Genomic DNA, 17,170 nt, shown 5'->3' with positions numbered 1-17,170 from the left:
AAATCAATAAAATTTATTAAAAAAACACCATATTGGACAGTGTACCTGCTGTGGTCTTGACAAAACAGTAAAAATGTAAACCCAAACTAAAAGAGTCATAAAATAAACTCCTTAAACAGGAATTTCATGAGACTTGGAAAGGTGATATCCTGTGGTTGTTTCTTCCTTTTTTTCTTCTCTTTCTTTTTCTTGATGTTTCATCTTTTGTCCTTTCTTACTTTTCTCCTTCTATTCCTTTTCTATCCTCTCTTTCTCTAAACTTTTCCTTTGGTAGAATCATCAGTACTTGACTCGCTCCCTGGGGGGCGCGGGTGCCTCCCAGCCAGACACCTAGGGCTGCCTCTGGGAGGGGTTGGCGGCGTGGGGTTGAGGGCGCCTCCCATCCAGACACCCCGGGCTGCCTCTGGGAGGGGTTGGCGGTGTGGGGTTGAGGGCGCCTCCCATCCAGACACCCCGGGTTGCCTCCAGGAGGGGATAGCAGTGTGGGGTCCTGGGCGCCTCCTCTCCAGACACCCCGTGCTGCCTCTGGGAGGGGATGGCAGTGTGGGGTCGTGGGCGCCTCCCATCCAGACACCCCGGGTTGCCTCCAGGAGGGGATGGCAGTGTGGGGTCCTGGGCGCCTCCTATCCAGACACCCTGGGCTGCCTCTGGGAGGCGTTGGTGGTGTGGGGTCGCGGACGCCTCCCAGCCAGACACCCCGGGCTGCCTCCAGGAGGGGATGGCAGTGTGGGGTCCTGGGCGCCTCCTATCCAGACACCCCAGGCTGCCTCTGGGAGGCGTTGGTGGTGTGGGGTCGTGGACGCCTCCCAGCCAGACACCCCAGGCTGCCTCTGGGAGGGGATGGCAGCGTGGGGTTGAGGGCGCCTCCCAGCCAGACACCCCGTGCTGCCTCTGGGAGGGGATGGCAGTGTGGGGTCCTGGGTGCCTCCTATCCAGACACCCCGTGCTGCCTCTGGGAGGGGATGGCGGTGTGGGGTCGTGGGCGCCTCCCATCCAGACACCCCGGGCTGCCTCCAGGAGGGGATGGCAGTGTGGGGTCCTGGGAGCCTCCTATCCAGACACCCCGGGCTGCCTCTGGGAGGCGTTGGAGTCGTGGGGTCAGGACGCCTCCCAGCCAGACACCCCGGGTTGCCTCCAGGAGGGGATGGCAGTGTGGGGTCCTGGGCGCCTCCTATCCAGACACCCTGTGCTGCCTCTGGGAGGGGATGGCAGTGTGGGGTCGTGGGCACCTCCCATCCAGACACCCCGGGTTGCCTCCAGGAGGGGATGGCAGTGTGGGGTCCTGGGCGCCTCCTATCCAGACACCCCGTGCTGCCTCTGGGAGGGGATGGCGGCATGGGGTCGTGGGCGCCTCCCATCCAGACACCCCGGGCTGCCTCCGGGAGGCGATGGCGGCGTGGGGGCGCGGATGCCTCCCAGCCGGACACCCCGGGCTGTCTCCGGGAGGTGATGGCGGCGTGGGGGCGCGGACGCCTCCCAGCCGGACACCCCGGGCGGCCTCCGGGAGGCGATGGTGGCGTGGGGTACAGACGCCTCCCAGCCTGACACCGGGGGCTGCTTCTGGGAGGGGATGGTAGCGTGGGGTCCCCGGCACCTCCCAGCCGGACACCCGGGCTGCCCGGCTCTCAGCGGCAGCCCTCCCTGGGACTGGGGAATTCTGGTGGGGCTGAGCTTACTGGTCGCCGCCATTTTGTGGCTATGGGGGCCGCCATTTTTGTCGCGGAGGTACGGTTAATTTGCATACTACTCTATTATTAGATAGGATGATTGTGGAGAAAGGAGATAATGAGTTCCAGTTGTAGCCCCAGGATTAATTGCAGAGGCTGGTGCATCAGGTTCATCCCACTAATTTCCTTATTCTGCTTTTTCTTAGAAAGAAAAACCCATAGGAACCATAGACTAGCTACTTCCCCTTAAGATCTGAGGGGCAATGCTTGACTGCAGTAGCCAAGAGAATGCATCTTGTAGACCTCTTACTACAGAGTGTATTACTGATTGAGAGCTCCATTGACTATGTCCTAAAATCCACCACAGTGTTTACCCCAAAGCCACACTTCCCACAGGCTGCTCCCAGAAAGTGATTGAGTGCAGCTGAAATACTAAAGCAGGTCTATCCTGGGAGGTTTGGGTCTCATCTAATGGGCTGTTTTGACATCAGGATTTCTTCATAATGTTGTCAAACCTTCCTTAGAATTGCACTGCAGTTGAAGATGCTTACACCTGACCCTCTTCCCTCCTTCCCTCTTTCCTTCCCTCATAGACTTACATAGTCTGTCAGTGATCCTATGAATTCTCAGTTCTCTCAGCTACACAACTCCCTTCCCCTTTTGCTAAGAGGTATTTTCCATGATAAATTTCTTGCATTATTGATTTCATCTTGTTGATTTCTTGCAGAACCAGGAGTAAGACACTGAAACCAAAAGGATATTGAAGAAGTGATGGAGTGTGACATCTGAAACTAGATCAAAACAGGCATTGTGGGTTCCACCTTGCTCTCTCTTGGATCATTCATTTTAAAGAATACAGTTGCTGTATCACAAGAATACCCAGCAGCCTTCAAATAGGCCCATGTGGGGAAGAACTAAAACATGCTGTCCACAGCTAACATTGATTTGCCAGCCTTGTGAGTAAACCATTCTGAAGAGAACCCTCTAGTCCTTGTCAGGTCTCAGATGACTGCATCCTCAGCCAACATATTTTTAAAAATATGTTTTTATTTATTTTAGAGAGAGAGAGAGGGAGGGAGAGGGTTAGAGAAGAATATCGATGTTATAAACATCAGTTGGTTGCCTCCCACATGCACCCTGACTGGGGATTGAACCTGCAACCTGGAATAAAACATGCAACCTTTTGGTTGGTTCATGGGATAATGCTCAATCAGCAGAGCCACAGGGACCAGGGCCCAGCCCACATCTTGACTAGCTTCCTGAGAGATCCAGAAAGACCCCAAAAAACCACTGAACCAGGAAGACCCAAGTAAACCATTCCAAATTCAAGACTCCTAGAAACTGTGTGCAACAATAAATATGTTTATTATTTTAAGCTTCTAAATTTAGGAGTAATCTGTTATACATAAGTAAATAAGTAACACACAACTTGAGGTGAGATACTTCTTTTAAAGGTGATATGAATCAATGACCACATTCAAAAACAAATGGCCATGCACATATTTTCTTTTTTATGACTAAGAGAAGATGAGTTTGAGGTCACACTGTGATATAAATTAAAGTCCATAGTCTAATTTCAATTTCAGTACTCCATTAATTAAGGAGTTCTATGTGTGCTGTTAAAATAGTCTCAGGTAAAATTTAAATATTACAATTGTGGCATTTGAAAATCCTTAATGAAGGAGAATGTTATAAGCATTCCTATATGTAATTTCCTATCAATCTTTAGGCCCTATTACCTTACAATTGTTCAAAGAGTCTAATCTGGATTTCCAGTAATTATCATGTAATATATATATATATATATATATATATATATATATATATGCAAATAGAATGAATGGCAGAACAACTGAACAACTGAACAACCAAACAACTGAAAAACCGGTTGCTATGAAATGCACTGACCACCAGGGGGCGTGTGGAACATGGCGGGTGTCAGCCATGGCTGGATGGTGGAGCAGGTGAGCAGGGGTACCAGACCATGGTGGGACACTGGTCGGTCGCTGTCATTGGGGCGAGCCTTGGGGGGTTACTGAAAATTTTTTGCTCCCACACGCCTCAGTCATGCCTGGCATTTGCACCCACTGCCGGTGCCAGCCCCACTCACACCTGCAGCCAGTGCCGGAGATTCATTCACACCCGTTGCCAGTGCCCGATGCTGGTCCCCATCGTTCTGCGCCATCAGCAGGTGTGAGCGGTGGCTACAGGCCCTGATTGCCCCTCAGGATTTCTCCACCTCCCCCTGCTCCTGAAGGGTGATCAGGGCAGCAGCCACCATTAGCACCCACTGCTGGTGCCAGCCCCAATCATTCCGCACTATAAGCTGGTGTGAATGGGGCCGGCGCCATCAGCGCATGGGAGCAACAGCAGGAGTGGGGCTTCAGGCAGACAGGACCAGGGGCCAGGGTGGGAGGGGCTGGGCAGGGGCATGAAGGATGGGCCAAGACCCGCCCCTGTGCCCACTGAAGCCTTGTGGCCCACAGTTCTTTTCAAGTTGCACAAATTCATGCACTAGGCCCCTAGTTGATATATAAATTGCTGACATTTTAATGAATGTTTTAAAATAGTTTTGAATGATAAGGAGGCATTACCAATTTATGAAAGCTGTGCAAATTTTATTCTTAAATTAGACATTTCATCATTTTCCTCCTAGAGACATTATTCAATATCTGGAAATATGTTTTGGTTTTCATAGCTGGGGAAAGAGTGCTACTAACATCTATTGGATAGAGGACAGGGATGCTGATAAACATCTTACAATGCACAACACAGCCCAACACAACAAAGAATTACCTGGTCGAAAATATCAACAATCCTCAGGTTGAGAAACTCTAAATTAAAGAGTTTAAATACATTCTTTAAGCAGTTGTTGAAAGCAAGTCCAAAAGCTTTATTAATTTAGCTGACAAGTATTCTACAGATTAAAAGAGCAAATAAGTTACTACTACTAAAATCATCCCATAAAAATGTTCAACTCTATGGCATAAATTGAAAGGCATGTTAAACAAATGAAGAAATAAAATAAAAAGAAAATCAGCTGATTTGGATTGCTTTCATAATTTATCTGTATTGGTTTACTACAATTTTCATTGCTTAAAACAACACACATTGATTTCTTACAGTTTTGTAGGTCAGAAGTCTGATGCAGATCTCACTGTGCTAAAATCAAGGTTTTAGGGCAGTTGTATTCATTTCTTGGGAAAAAAAATCTATCCTTGCCTTTTCCAGATTCTACAGACCACCCACATTTCTTGGCTCATGGCCCCCTTCCTCCATCTCTAGAGCTAGTGAAGGCAAGTCAAGTTCTTCTCACATAGCATCACTCTGACCACTTCTTCTTTCCTTTTCCACTTGTGATTACACTGGCTCACCCAGATGATCCTTAATTTCACTTTGCCATGTAAGTTCACATATTCATAGGTTCAGTGGATTAGAACATGTACATCTTCAGAGGGGACATTATTCTTCCTACCAGAATATTCACATAAAAGTGAAACATTAGAAGATTCAGCATTAACCATCTTACCTAATAATAGAGAAAGATGTAAATTGACCGTACCTTCGCTATGCCCACAGCCAATCAGAGTGAGTATGCAAATTAACCAAACCAAGATGGCAGTTAATTTGCATACATACCTGGGTCTGGGGAACCTCCTTGGCACCCAGGTCACTCCCAGCTGGCCATCAGGCAGAGGCTTTAGGTTTAGGAAGGGGCCAAGCCTGCGATTGGAGGGGCAGGGGTCCCCTTCCCATGCCTAAACCTGGGGCGGAGGCTTGAGGCCTGGAGAGGTGCTGAGCCTGTGATTGGAGGGGTGGGGGTCCCCTTCCCAAGCCTAAACCTGGGGCGGAGGCTTTAGGCGTGGGAACGGGCCAAGCCTGCGATCGGAGGTGAGGCGGGGGTAGGGGGGGAGCCCTTCCCAAGCCTAAACCTGGGGTGGAGGCTTTAGGCTTGGGTAGGGGCTGAGCTTGGGATCGGAGGGAAGGAGAAAATATCAATGGAAAGATATCCTCAGGTGAGGATAAAAGGAAAAATAAAGAAAGAAATGTCATATCCTATGAAAGACACATCCTGAAAATGCTTAAAGAAAGTTGTCATTTTTTCATGGTGAAGGGACTGGGGTCTGTGTTGATGAAAATACCTGGGCAGCTGTGGTGACTGGCAGTGGCTGCAGCAGAGGGGTGATGGGGCTGGCGCCTTCCCCTTATCAGCCCAGTTGCCTCAAGCAAAGGGAGGCCAGGCTGCGGCTTAGGTCCACTCCCAATGGGGTGCGGGCTTAAGCCATCTGTAGGACATCCCCTGAGGGCTCCCAGTGTGTGAGAGGGGGCAGGCTGGACTGAGGGACCCCTCCCCAGTGCACGAATTTTGTGCACCGGGCCCCTAGTTCAGTATAAAAGAAAGGCAGTCAGTGTTCAGCAAGCTCAGGCTTAATTAGCTGCTTTGATATTACAGTCAAACACCAATGTATCATTATTTATCTGATTATCTCCTTAGTTATAAATTCAATCAGCTCTTTTTTATGTGGAAATACATATTGTAACTTACTCATTAAGTTCCAATGAATGAATATTGACGATCAATCTCTATATCATGGCTTTATCTTTTGAACTTGGTCCTCTATTTTATTCCAATATTTGCTACTACTGTTATAATTTTTCTTTATCTCTTTCCTATAGGCTTGTCTAAGTTCATCACAGTAGGGAGGTTGATACAACCTGAGAAATCCCTCTGGGCTGCCTTATATTTCTGGAAATAATCCCTGTAACATCTGTATCTGTTATATTGGTCTTTGTAGACCTGAAGATATTATAAAGGTGCCTTTACTAAGGGAAAAAAAATCATCTTTTACTGACTGACATCTGTAATCATAATAAAAATATCAGAAAGGCAAAGAAATCTCTGTGGTATAGAATGACTATTTCTTCTACCAGGTTCTAAGTCTGTAATACAATTTCATCCTTTTTACACATCAGATAATCCAACACCAGATGCCTCAGGATGGCCATTATTGGTAAGTTATTGAGATATTGCAGTATAAAAAGTACAAGACTAAAAATAAATTGTCTAGGTCCAGGAGAGAGAAAGGTTCTTAGGTGCTAATCACCCTGTTACTTAAAGAGTCACTGCAAAATGGATGAAGCGACAGTTTTTACCATTTAACCATTTGTCTCCATTTGTATATCTGAAAGGACAATTTATACTTTTAAGGATGACTTTTTGAACTTAAATAACATAGGAAACAAAAACTAGGAAGAGTTTTCATAGGCTCTTTTGTAAACCATTTTGAGCCTTATGAATAAAAATGGTTGTCTGAAAAAAAAAAAGATATACAATCATAAACTCAACTCAAAATAACCTTATCAGAGACAGACACAAAATCATAGCTATGGTATTAGTGTCAGAAGTTTATTTGGTGTGCATCATCACAAATGTCTTAATTCACTCATATTAGTAAAGTAACATATTGCTCATAAAGGTTTATAACATGATTTACCTTCATATATAGGGTGCTTAGCAGGCAGACACTTTTTGTTAACAGAGAATACTCAATGGGACATAAATTGACAGATTCTTTTATAGCATCTGCCTCCATGTACATACCCTGAATCTAGTGATGAGGAACATGTTGGAAGAAAACATGCACACTTCATTATTTAATGAAATTGGTGTTGGGCATTAAACTTAAGCTAGTTTTTATCATGCTGTCAGAGCCAAAGAATGTTTAAGGCAGTTTCAAATAGAAACAAAAGCACTTGAACAATAACTGCTTCATGAGACTGGGACTTCCTGTAATTTGATATTTCTGTCTTTGTTAGGAGCCAAGAGTTGGTCAAAGGATTAACTCTGACCTCACTTCAGTAAGTTACTGAAACAGAAACTCACGGAAACTAGGCCCACCTCCTCTTGCCTGAGGACAAAGCATTCCTTCTGTAGCCGCCCTTCAACCGCCACACCCTTTATCTATAGTCAGCACCCTTTACGACTTTAGCTAAGTCCACATGACCCATTCAACCCCCACCCCTCCTAGGCATCTCCCCTTCTAGAAACCACATATAAGGAACACTGTAAGAATAAAATTTCGAGGCTTGATCAGAAACCCTTTTGTCCTGCCTCCATTCTTCTGCGTCCCTTGTCTGTCTCTCATTCTCTTAGGTGCGCCGCCTTGGTACCCCCGTTAGAAGACCCCGCTGACCGGGGCATGTCTTGAAACAATTATGTTAGCAGCAAGTTGTTCTTGTTGGAGAGTGGGAATTTTTGAGCACTCCGGAGAGGCCGTGGACTATACCCCAGATAGAGTTGCCAGTGTTGACACCAGGCCAGGCCTTGAGATATGGCTTCATGGCCCCTTCCCCCTGCACCTCACAAAATAGCCTTGCTAGATAGAACACTGTTAGCTTTCTGAAGAACAGGATGACCCTGTGAGTAACATGGTCGTCATTGGTATAATCTTGATGTTACTTGGGAAAAACTGTTTTGTCTTAGGATTGCTTGTTCTGCAAAAACAGGGTGTGGTTAATGTGCTTAAAAGTGGTCCTACACCAAGGGTCGGGGCTGCTCTCTGACCTATCTATCTGGAAGGCAGATCAGCCGCAGGCCGGCAATAAAGGTTCCCTAAATTTTAATTTGGTTTGGACTTCAGTGGTCTTTACTCGCGTTCGCTCCACAACATTCTTACTTCGACTAGGCAACATGACATTGGTGTCTTCTATTCTGTCAGAACAACCTTCTAGAGATATTAGTAGGTTTTTTAAGTGATCAACCTTTAACCTATCTGGAACAAGTCTTCACTGAACCAAATCATTTCTGTAATCATTGATATTAGCTCAGAGATAGTGTTAAGGCTAAGGGCCAAAAATGTATGAGATAATCTCCATTTTAGGATATAAATCTGTAACTTGTAAATGGCACTGCCTGCCAACTTACTTCACTAGCAATTGGCCAATTACCAGTTACCCTTTCATTAGGACCTTTTAAAAAAGACAGAAGACTGCTACTATTGCCTGAATAGGTTTGATTTTGACACAGTTTCTATGTGATAACCATTAAAAACAAGTTGATACTTATTTTCCCCTTATTTTATATTTGCTGCTTTATCAAAAAAGTAAACTATTCTAAGGGGAAAATCTTGATGTCTTATGTTTAATGGTTTCCATTTAGTTATCTGTGATTTTTCCAATACTTCATATTTGGATTTAGTTACTTTTCGCCTTTTAACTACAGATGTGTGATGAGATTATATTAGAAATGGGATTAGTACTTAAGTATTCATTTATTTTGTAAGAGACTTTGGAAGATTCATATTAGAAGAAACATTGAAAATTTTGTTTCACTAACTATCCTATCTTGGCACATAGGCCACTATCAACTTATGTCTCATATAAGCATTACTCAATATTTATTTCTTCTTATTACATTGCCCAATTTGCTCATTAAAATGTAAAACATATATAAATATACTAGAGGCCCGGTGCACAAAATTCGCACACTGGGGGGGGGAGGGGCGGGGTGTCCCTCAGCCCAGTCTGCACCCTCTCCAATCTGAGACCCACAGGGATAGGGCCTAAACTGGCAGTTGGACATCCCTCTCACAATCTGGGACTGATGACTCCCAACCACTTGCCTGCCTGCCTTGCTAACTTCCCCTAACTGCTTCTGCCTGACAGCCTGATCACCCCCTAACCACTCCCCTGCCAGCCTGATTGATGCTTAACTGTTCCCCTGCTAGCCCAATTGTCCCCAACTGCCCTCTCCTGCCGACCTGGTCACCCTTAACTACCCTCCCCTGCAAGCCTGGTCCCCCCCCAACTGTCCTCCCCTGCAGGCCTGGACCCCACAACTGCCCTCCCCTGAAGGCCTGGACCCCCCCCCAGCTGCCCTCCCTTGCCAGCCTGGTTGCCCCCAACTGCCCTCCCATGCAGGACTGGTCCTCCCCACTGCCTTCCCCTGCTGGCCTGGTCACCCCCAATGGGGGCGGCCATCTTGTGCAAGGGTATGATGGTCAATTTGCATATTAACTCTTTATTATATGGGATAGTTCTGACTATAGTGTCTGACACATAGTAGGTGATAAACAAATTTCACCTATTTTATATCTATATACAGCCTTGAGTTAGACATGTCTTTCTACATAATTTATATAGAAAGTAAAGCTTTAACATTACCATATTGCTTACCCTCACTATATCATTTCCCTAAATATAGGGTGTCCCTAAAATGTGTACACACTTTAACAGCTGGATAACTCACTTAATTTTCACTCTTTTTCACGTTTAACTGATAGATATAATGGGTGAAGCCAGACTAAGCTTTAAAGAAAACTTATCCTAAAATGCCACTAGAATTTTCTTTATGGGGATACAGAAAAGATAAAGTTTACAGTACAAAATCAGCAACAGTCAACTAACTGAGGGTGCACAAATACTGAACAAAATGATTCCTGATGTTTGTGTTTCCATTGTTTTGCATTATTAGCAGTGTCTGGACCAGAACTATCATCAGTTTGAAAACAGGCGTTGACAAAAAAATTATTCATTTCTGTAGATTCTTTTAAATTTTGAAAATTAACTGTTTGTTAATAAACACTGACTTTATAATCATTCAAAGTACATATACATTTTTGGGACACTCTGTATATCTGGAAGTGGTGTTTTGAGTTGAAGTAGGAGAAAAGCAAAGCACTACCATTTATTAAGTGCTTACTCTGTCAAGCATAATGGAAAACCCTTCACAAACTTCTATATATTGAAAGTTTGTGTTCCCCTTAAATTTATATATTGAAACCCTAATCCTCAATGTTATGGTATTTGGAGATGTAAACTTTGGGAGATAGTTAGCTCATGAGGGTGGATGTGCATTTACAAGGAGAGACTAGAGAGAGCTTGCTTCCCCTCTCTCTCTGCTTTCCACCAGGTGAAAATAGAAAAAGGATATAGCCTACCAGGAAGAGAGCTTTCATCAGACACAGGATCTGCTGGTGCCTTGACTTTGGACTTTCCAGCTTCCAGAACTAGCCTATGTAATAAAGAGCTAATATGCAAATGGTCATCATGCCCTCGTGCCCTCATGCCCTCACACCCTCACGCTGGGGCCGGGGGACCTGAGGCCGGGCCAGGGGACCTGAGGCTGTGCCCCCGCCCCACCCCGGCGCCAGGGCCAGGGGACCTGAGACCAGGCCAGGGGACCTGATGCTGTGCCCCCGCCCCGGCGCCAGGGCCAGGGGACCTGAGGCCAGGTCAGGGGACCTGATGCTGGGCCCTCCACCCCGGCACCAGGGCCGGAGGACCTGAGACTGCACCCCCTGCCTAGTGGGGCATGACAGGGGACCTGAGGCTATACCTCCCACCCAGTGGGGCTTGATGGGAGTGGGGCGGGCCGGGTCTGAGTTAGCGTGATTTTAAGGTGCATGGGGGTGGGCGGGGACTTGACTTTGGGTCCCACAACATGCCCCAGATTCTGACAGGAGGGAGATTTTCATATACATTTTACTAATTTTCTTCCATCTCTGACACTTTATTATAGAGAAAGGACAAATAGCAATATTAAAATATTTCCTCTAATTAATTCCCTTTTAATGTGCATGAATTTCATTCACTGGGACACTAGTCCTATATAATAAAAAGCTAATATGCAAATCAATCAAATGGCAGAACGACCAGTTTCTATGATGCACATTGACCACCAGGGGGCAGACACTCAACGCAGGAGCTGCCCCCTGGTGGTCATTGTGCTCCCACAGGCGGAGCACCGCTCAGCCAGAAGCCCTGAGCTGGGCTCATGGCTGGCGAGCACAGTATCAGTGGCAGGAGGCTCTCCCACCTCCTTAGTGACTGCTGGCTTAGGCCCTAAACCATCAGTTGGACATCCCCAGAGGGCTTCCAGACTGCGAGAGGGTGCAAGCCAGACTGAGGGACCCCCCCCACCAAGTGCACGAATTTCGTGCACTGGGCCTCTAGTGAATAATAAGTGTTTGTTATTTAAGCTACTCACATTATGGTGATTCTGTTATAGCAGCCCAAACTGACTAAGACATATACATTATGTCATTTAATACTCACAACAAAACTAATGAAATTGGTCTTGTTATTAATACCATCCTACATAATAAAAAGGTAATATGCAAATTGCATCACTCCGCTATGCCCACTATTGGGCCGGCTGGAGGCACGGGGGGGGGGGGGGCGGGACTCAGGGTGGCCGATTGACCCCCGCTCCTCCTGCCGGCCTAAACGGCCGGCACTTCAGAAGGACCCATGGGGCCAGCGGAAGATGCTGGTGGAGGAACTCGGGTGGCCGATTGCGTGGCTGCCGGCACCAGTTTTCCGCCAGCAGCAGTTTTCCTCTGGCCACCCGCTGATCGGAGCACCTCCCGATGGGAGTTCCTCTCGGGGTGGCCGATCGTGCTGGCTGGAGGCACTCTGATTGGTGGGTGGCCAGAGGAAAACTGCTGCTGGTGGAAAACTGGTGCCGGCAGCCAGGTGAAGGAAAAGTCTATTGCATGAAACTTCGTGCAACGGGCTTCTAGTTTAGGATAAAGTAACTGAAGCATAGAGAACTTTAATAGCATGTCCAACATCACACAATTGGATTGCCAGGCTGCACATGAAACATGAACTCCAGCCCATATGACCTCTGAATCAAGCCTACCCAAGAAGAAAGTTTAACCATAGGCACCTTTTTCAAATAATGTCGGATAAGTTCGTTTTACCTAAACTGACAACCACTCCCAACTCTTCCACTAAGTTATGATAACATCAATCCTATCTAATAATAGACAAATATGCAAATTGACCATACCTCCGACACACCCACAAGCCACGCCCACAAGCCATGCCCACCATCCAATCAGAGCGAGTATGCAAATTAACCCAAACCAAGATGGCTACAGCCACAGAGAGCAAGGTTTCCTAGGTAACAGAGGAAGCCAAGGTTTCTGCCTGCCCTTGCCAGGCCTAAGCCTCCACTCAAGTTACAAAGTTTCAATTACAGAAGGTAAACAAATTCGAATAAATGGCTGCAGAATGGAGCTTGAGAGAGTAGGCCAGGGTTGCCGCCAGCAACAGGGGAAGCAAAGCTTTCTGCACACCCTGGCCGGGCCCACCCGCTTAAGGCAACAAAGTTTCAATTATAACCCCAACACAAATGGCTGCCGGACTCGGAGGGAGCCCCAGGCTTGGCTCTGCTCCAGGCTACAAAGTTTCAATTGTAGAAGGAAAATAAATTCCAGATACCAGGGCCTCCGCTTGCATTGCCAGGGGGCGTGGCTGGCCTGCAAACCACCACAGGCCCCTCGCTCAGGCCGCCCCATGCCCCAAGGGAACCCCAGCCTGATCAGGGACACCCTTCAGGGCAAACCAGCTGGCCCCCACCCCTGTACCAGGCCTCTATCCTATCTAATAAAAGAGTAATATGCAGATTGATCATCACTGCAACACACAATATAGCTGCCCCCCATGTGGTCAAAGATCCTGCCCCCATGTGGACACAAGATGGTCACCACAAGATGGCCAGCAGGAGAGGGCAGTTGGGAGGCACCCGGCCTGCAAGGGAGGGCAGTTGAGAGGGACCAAGCCTGCAAGGGAGGGCAGTTGGAGGTGATCAACCCTGCAGGAGAGGGCAGTTAGGGGTGACCAGGCCGGTAGAGGAGGGAAGTTGGGGGCAAACAGGTTGGCAGCAGAGTGGTTAGGGGGTGATAAGGCTGGCAGGCAGAAGCAGTTAGGGGCAATCAGGAAGGCAGGCAGGCAAGCAGTTGGGAGCCAGCAGTCCTGGATTGTGAGAGGGATGTCCAACTGCCTGTTTAGGCCCGATCCCAGGGCCTAAATGGGCAGTCGGGCATCCCTCAAGGGGTACCATATTGGAGAGGGTACAGGCTGGGCTGAGGGACAACCCCCTCCGTGCACGAATTTCGTGCACCGGGCCTCTAGTATTGAAATAAAAAGACAAGTCAGAGCATGGTTGTCACCAGTGGGGTGTTTTTTACTCACAAGAGTTTAAAGTTAGTGTGTCTAACATCTTTGAGGGCAGAAACAGAAAAAAAAATCACACAGAAAAATAATGTATTGAGTACTCATTTTATTCACAGCCTTATTATTATCCCTGTTGGAAAGAATTAATGTATGTATACATACAGTTTGCATCTGTTTGTATACATTCAACCTATTTGACTGAGTGAAAAACTTTGGAAACATTTCCCAAATATCTGTTTCCTTTTAAGGCACTAAACTTGTGCTATCCAATATTGTAGCCCCTAGGAACATTGGGTGATTGAGCACTTGAAATGCAGCTAGTGCCACAAATGAAATAATATTTTGCATATATTGGTTTAAATAAAGTATATTCTTAAAATTAATTTCATCAGTTTCTGTTTATGTTGGTCTTTTAAAATGTCTACTAGAAAATGTAAAATTATGTATGTGATTTATATTATATTTCTATTGGACAGTACTATAACTAAAACATGATCTATAAACTTTATTTTGGTGTTGGCAGAGCAGTAATTTCATGACCAGTGCTTCCAACTGTTTTTTACCCCCTCTCACTCTAAGCCTGCATGGACATGATTAAATTAGATGGTATTATTCAGCAGTATCTCTTATGCCTTGTGTTAAGACTTTGCACTCTTCATCATGTGCTGCTTTCCAGAGGATTTGCTTTTTTTTTCTATTTGCTTACCACTAATCAAGAAAAGCAAGGCAGGGAGACAAGAATCTTAATTACTTCAATTTGGTACTATATATTTTTAACAGGCAAGCTGGAATTTTACATTTACTTCATTGCAGAATAGTCCTGATCCCTAAGCCAGCCTTGGTTTTTCTAGTTTATGATACAGAGTTGATTGTTCTTTCAGTTTTGCCATGATTTGGTCTTGCAGTTTTGACTAATTATACACAGAACACAGTGATAATGAAAAGGAAGGAGTAGAGAGAAAACCAAGATGGCGGCATAGGTTAAACACCTAACCTGCAGCCGGGCACAACAATTTCAAAAATACAACTAGAGGTCAGAACGGACATCGTCCAGAACCACAGGAGAGCTGGCGGACTGAAATGCCCACAGCTGGGGGGAAGGAGAAGGCCACGGGGACAGTCAGGGAAGCCGTAAAAGCCTGAGGTATGGAGAAACGGGCGGAGACACGAGCACACGCGCCTGCGGGGAGGATGGAACCGGAGAGGAGGGGGCGGCTGATGACCTGGCCGGAGTTCACTGGCAGGAAGGAGATAAAGGCTCCGGAGTGCGCTGAGCACCGGCTCCGATTGCACTGAACCCCATCCCGGGCGAAACCCTGGGAAACTCACTCACTTTCGCAACTCCGCCGCCCCCGCAGGCCGCCCGGCCCGGGACGCTGGGGACGCCGCCGCAGCGGCGGCGCCCGGAGCCCGGCGGCCTCCCAGCACCCGTCCCTGCCGCGCAGCCCCCGCGCGCCTGGTCCCGCGGGCCGCGCGCCCCGCACACCGGACGGAGGCCCGGGCGCCCTCTCTGTGCACCTCCCGGCGGCGCTAGACTTCAGTAGAGTTGACTGAATTCAAGGGATTAAAAAGTATAAATTGGGGGGACGCCGCGGCGGCGACGTCCGGAACACGGTGATGGCGGTGCCTGGAGCTCGGCGGCCGCCCAGCGCCCGTCCCAGCCGCGCAGCCCTCGCGCGCCTGGTTCTGCGGGACGCGCGCACCGCGCACCGGACGGAGGCCCGGGCGCCCTTTCCGTGCACCTCCCGGCGGCGCTAGAATTCAGTAGAGTTGACTGAATTCAAGGGATTAAAAAGTATAAATTGGGGGGACGCCGCGGCGGCGACGTCCGGAACACGGTGATGACGGTGCCTGGAGCTCGGCGGCCACCCAGCGCCCGTCCCAGCCGCGCAGCCCTCGCGCGCCTGGTTCCGCGGGACGCGCGCACCGCGCACCGGACGGAGGCCCGGGCGCCCTTTCCCTGCACCTCCCGGCGGCGCTAGACTTCAGTAGAGTTGACTGAAATGAAGGGATTAAGAAGTACAAATTGAGAAGTTTGAAAAAGATGGCGGCGGAGGTTAAAGGCTGTTCTGTTGCCTCGCACCCAGCGAAATCGGAGGGGATGAGGTGTGGAGGTGCGTGGGTCTGGCTGGTGGCGGGGGAAAGGGGCTTTTGTTCCAAACCTAAGGGAGATTAGCTCTCCATCACCCTGAAACCCATCTTCTGGCGAACCCCGGGAGACCCAGATGCCTGCGGGGAGAGGCGGGACTCTTGCAGAGGTGCGCCCAGCAATCAGTGTTTGCTGCGCTGGAGTGCGGAACGAGGGGACTTAGATACATGGAAGGCAGAAGGACCAGACTCACAGCCATCGAGGCTCGCCGCACCATGGCCTGTTGGCGCCCTGAGACCCCGCCCCGCCCTGGGACCCGCCCCGCATGTTTTGAAGACCTGCCCCGCAAGTCTTGCAGGCACACCTGCGCCCCAAGCAACGGCTTATGCATGTGGGTGGCCTGCCCTCTGGCAGCGGACCAGATGATCTGCTGTTCTAGTCGGACTGCTCCAGGGCCACTCAGACAGGAGGAAGAAACTACAGTTTTTGCTGTAATCCTTGCTGAGTGCCTAAGGCAGTAGCTGATCTACACCCCATTGGAGACCCAGAAACGAGGGCATCTAGTGGTCTGTGGGAGATGACACCAGATTTCAACCACGTGCATAAGGGACACATTCAACGGGAATATTCAGTGAGCGCCAAAGCTTTGCTGCACCAAGACCCGGCCCATAAACGTGTCTCCTGCACAGCAACTCTTCCTTTATAGACAAAGAGAGCCCCCCCAGTGACACCAACAACAATCAAGACTTAACTATACAAAGGAGGACCAAGATGGAGGCATAGGGCGGAAGCCTGATTGTTGCCTACCACAACAACTTTGAGACTACGACAAGAGAGCAGAGCAGACACCATCCAAGACCACCATAGGGCTGGCTGAGTAGATGCTCTACAACTAGAATAAAAGAGGGGTATGTGGGATGATGCTGATGCCGGTGACCCAAAGACCACACTTTAAGAACTACAGCTCAGGCGACACAAAAGAACTATGGCTCAGGCGATACAACAGCGGCCTGGAACGTGCTCGGCGCAGTTCCCCCGGCGGTCTCCGGCTGAGGGGACGGCTCCACTGGCAGCCAAGCACGGACAGACGAGCCCCTATGAGACAAGGGGTGGGAGACTCCGCGCTTGCTGACCTCTGAGTCCGTCAAGAATCTCAACGCCCCGGAAGCGGCCAGGTGCGCATTCTCGGCGACCGGCCACCTATGCAGACCCAAGGGCCGACGCAGCGACGCCAGACTGGCCCACCGCCATGCACCGGGTGCACCGGAACTTCGCCAAGCCGCCGCCCGACGAGTTCCGCAGCAGCCAAACTGGAGCTATGGAAGGATGGCCAAGGGAATTGCTGAGGGGGGATTGACCGGCAGGAATTGGGATCGGGAAGACGGGGCCCCGCTGAGACCCGGGTGCGGGCGGGGTTGCGCGCCTCTGGACTCGGGTGTGGTCACACGCC

This window comes from Eptesicus fuscus, chromosome 1, assembly GCF_027574615.1.
Source record: "Eptesicus fuscus isolate TK198812 chromosome 1, DD_ASM_mEF_20220401, whole genome shotgun sequence".
Taxonomy (NCBI): domain Eukaryota; kingdom Metazoa; phylum Chordata; class Mammalia; order Chiroptera; family Vespertilionidae; genus Eptesicus; species Eptesicus fuscus.
The sequence above is the reverse complement of the archived record's forward strand: the minus strand, read 5'-3'. Positions refer to the sequence as shown.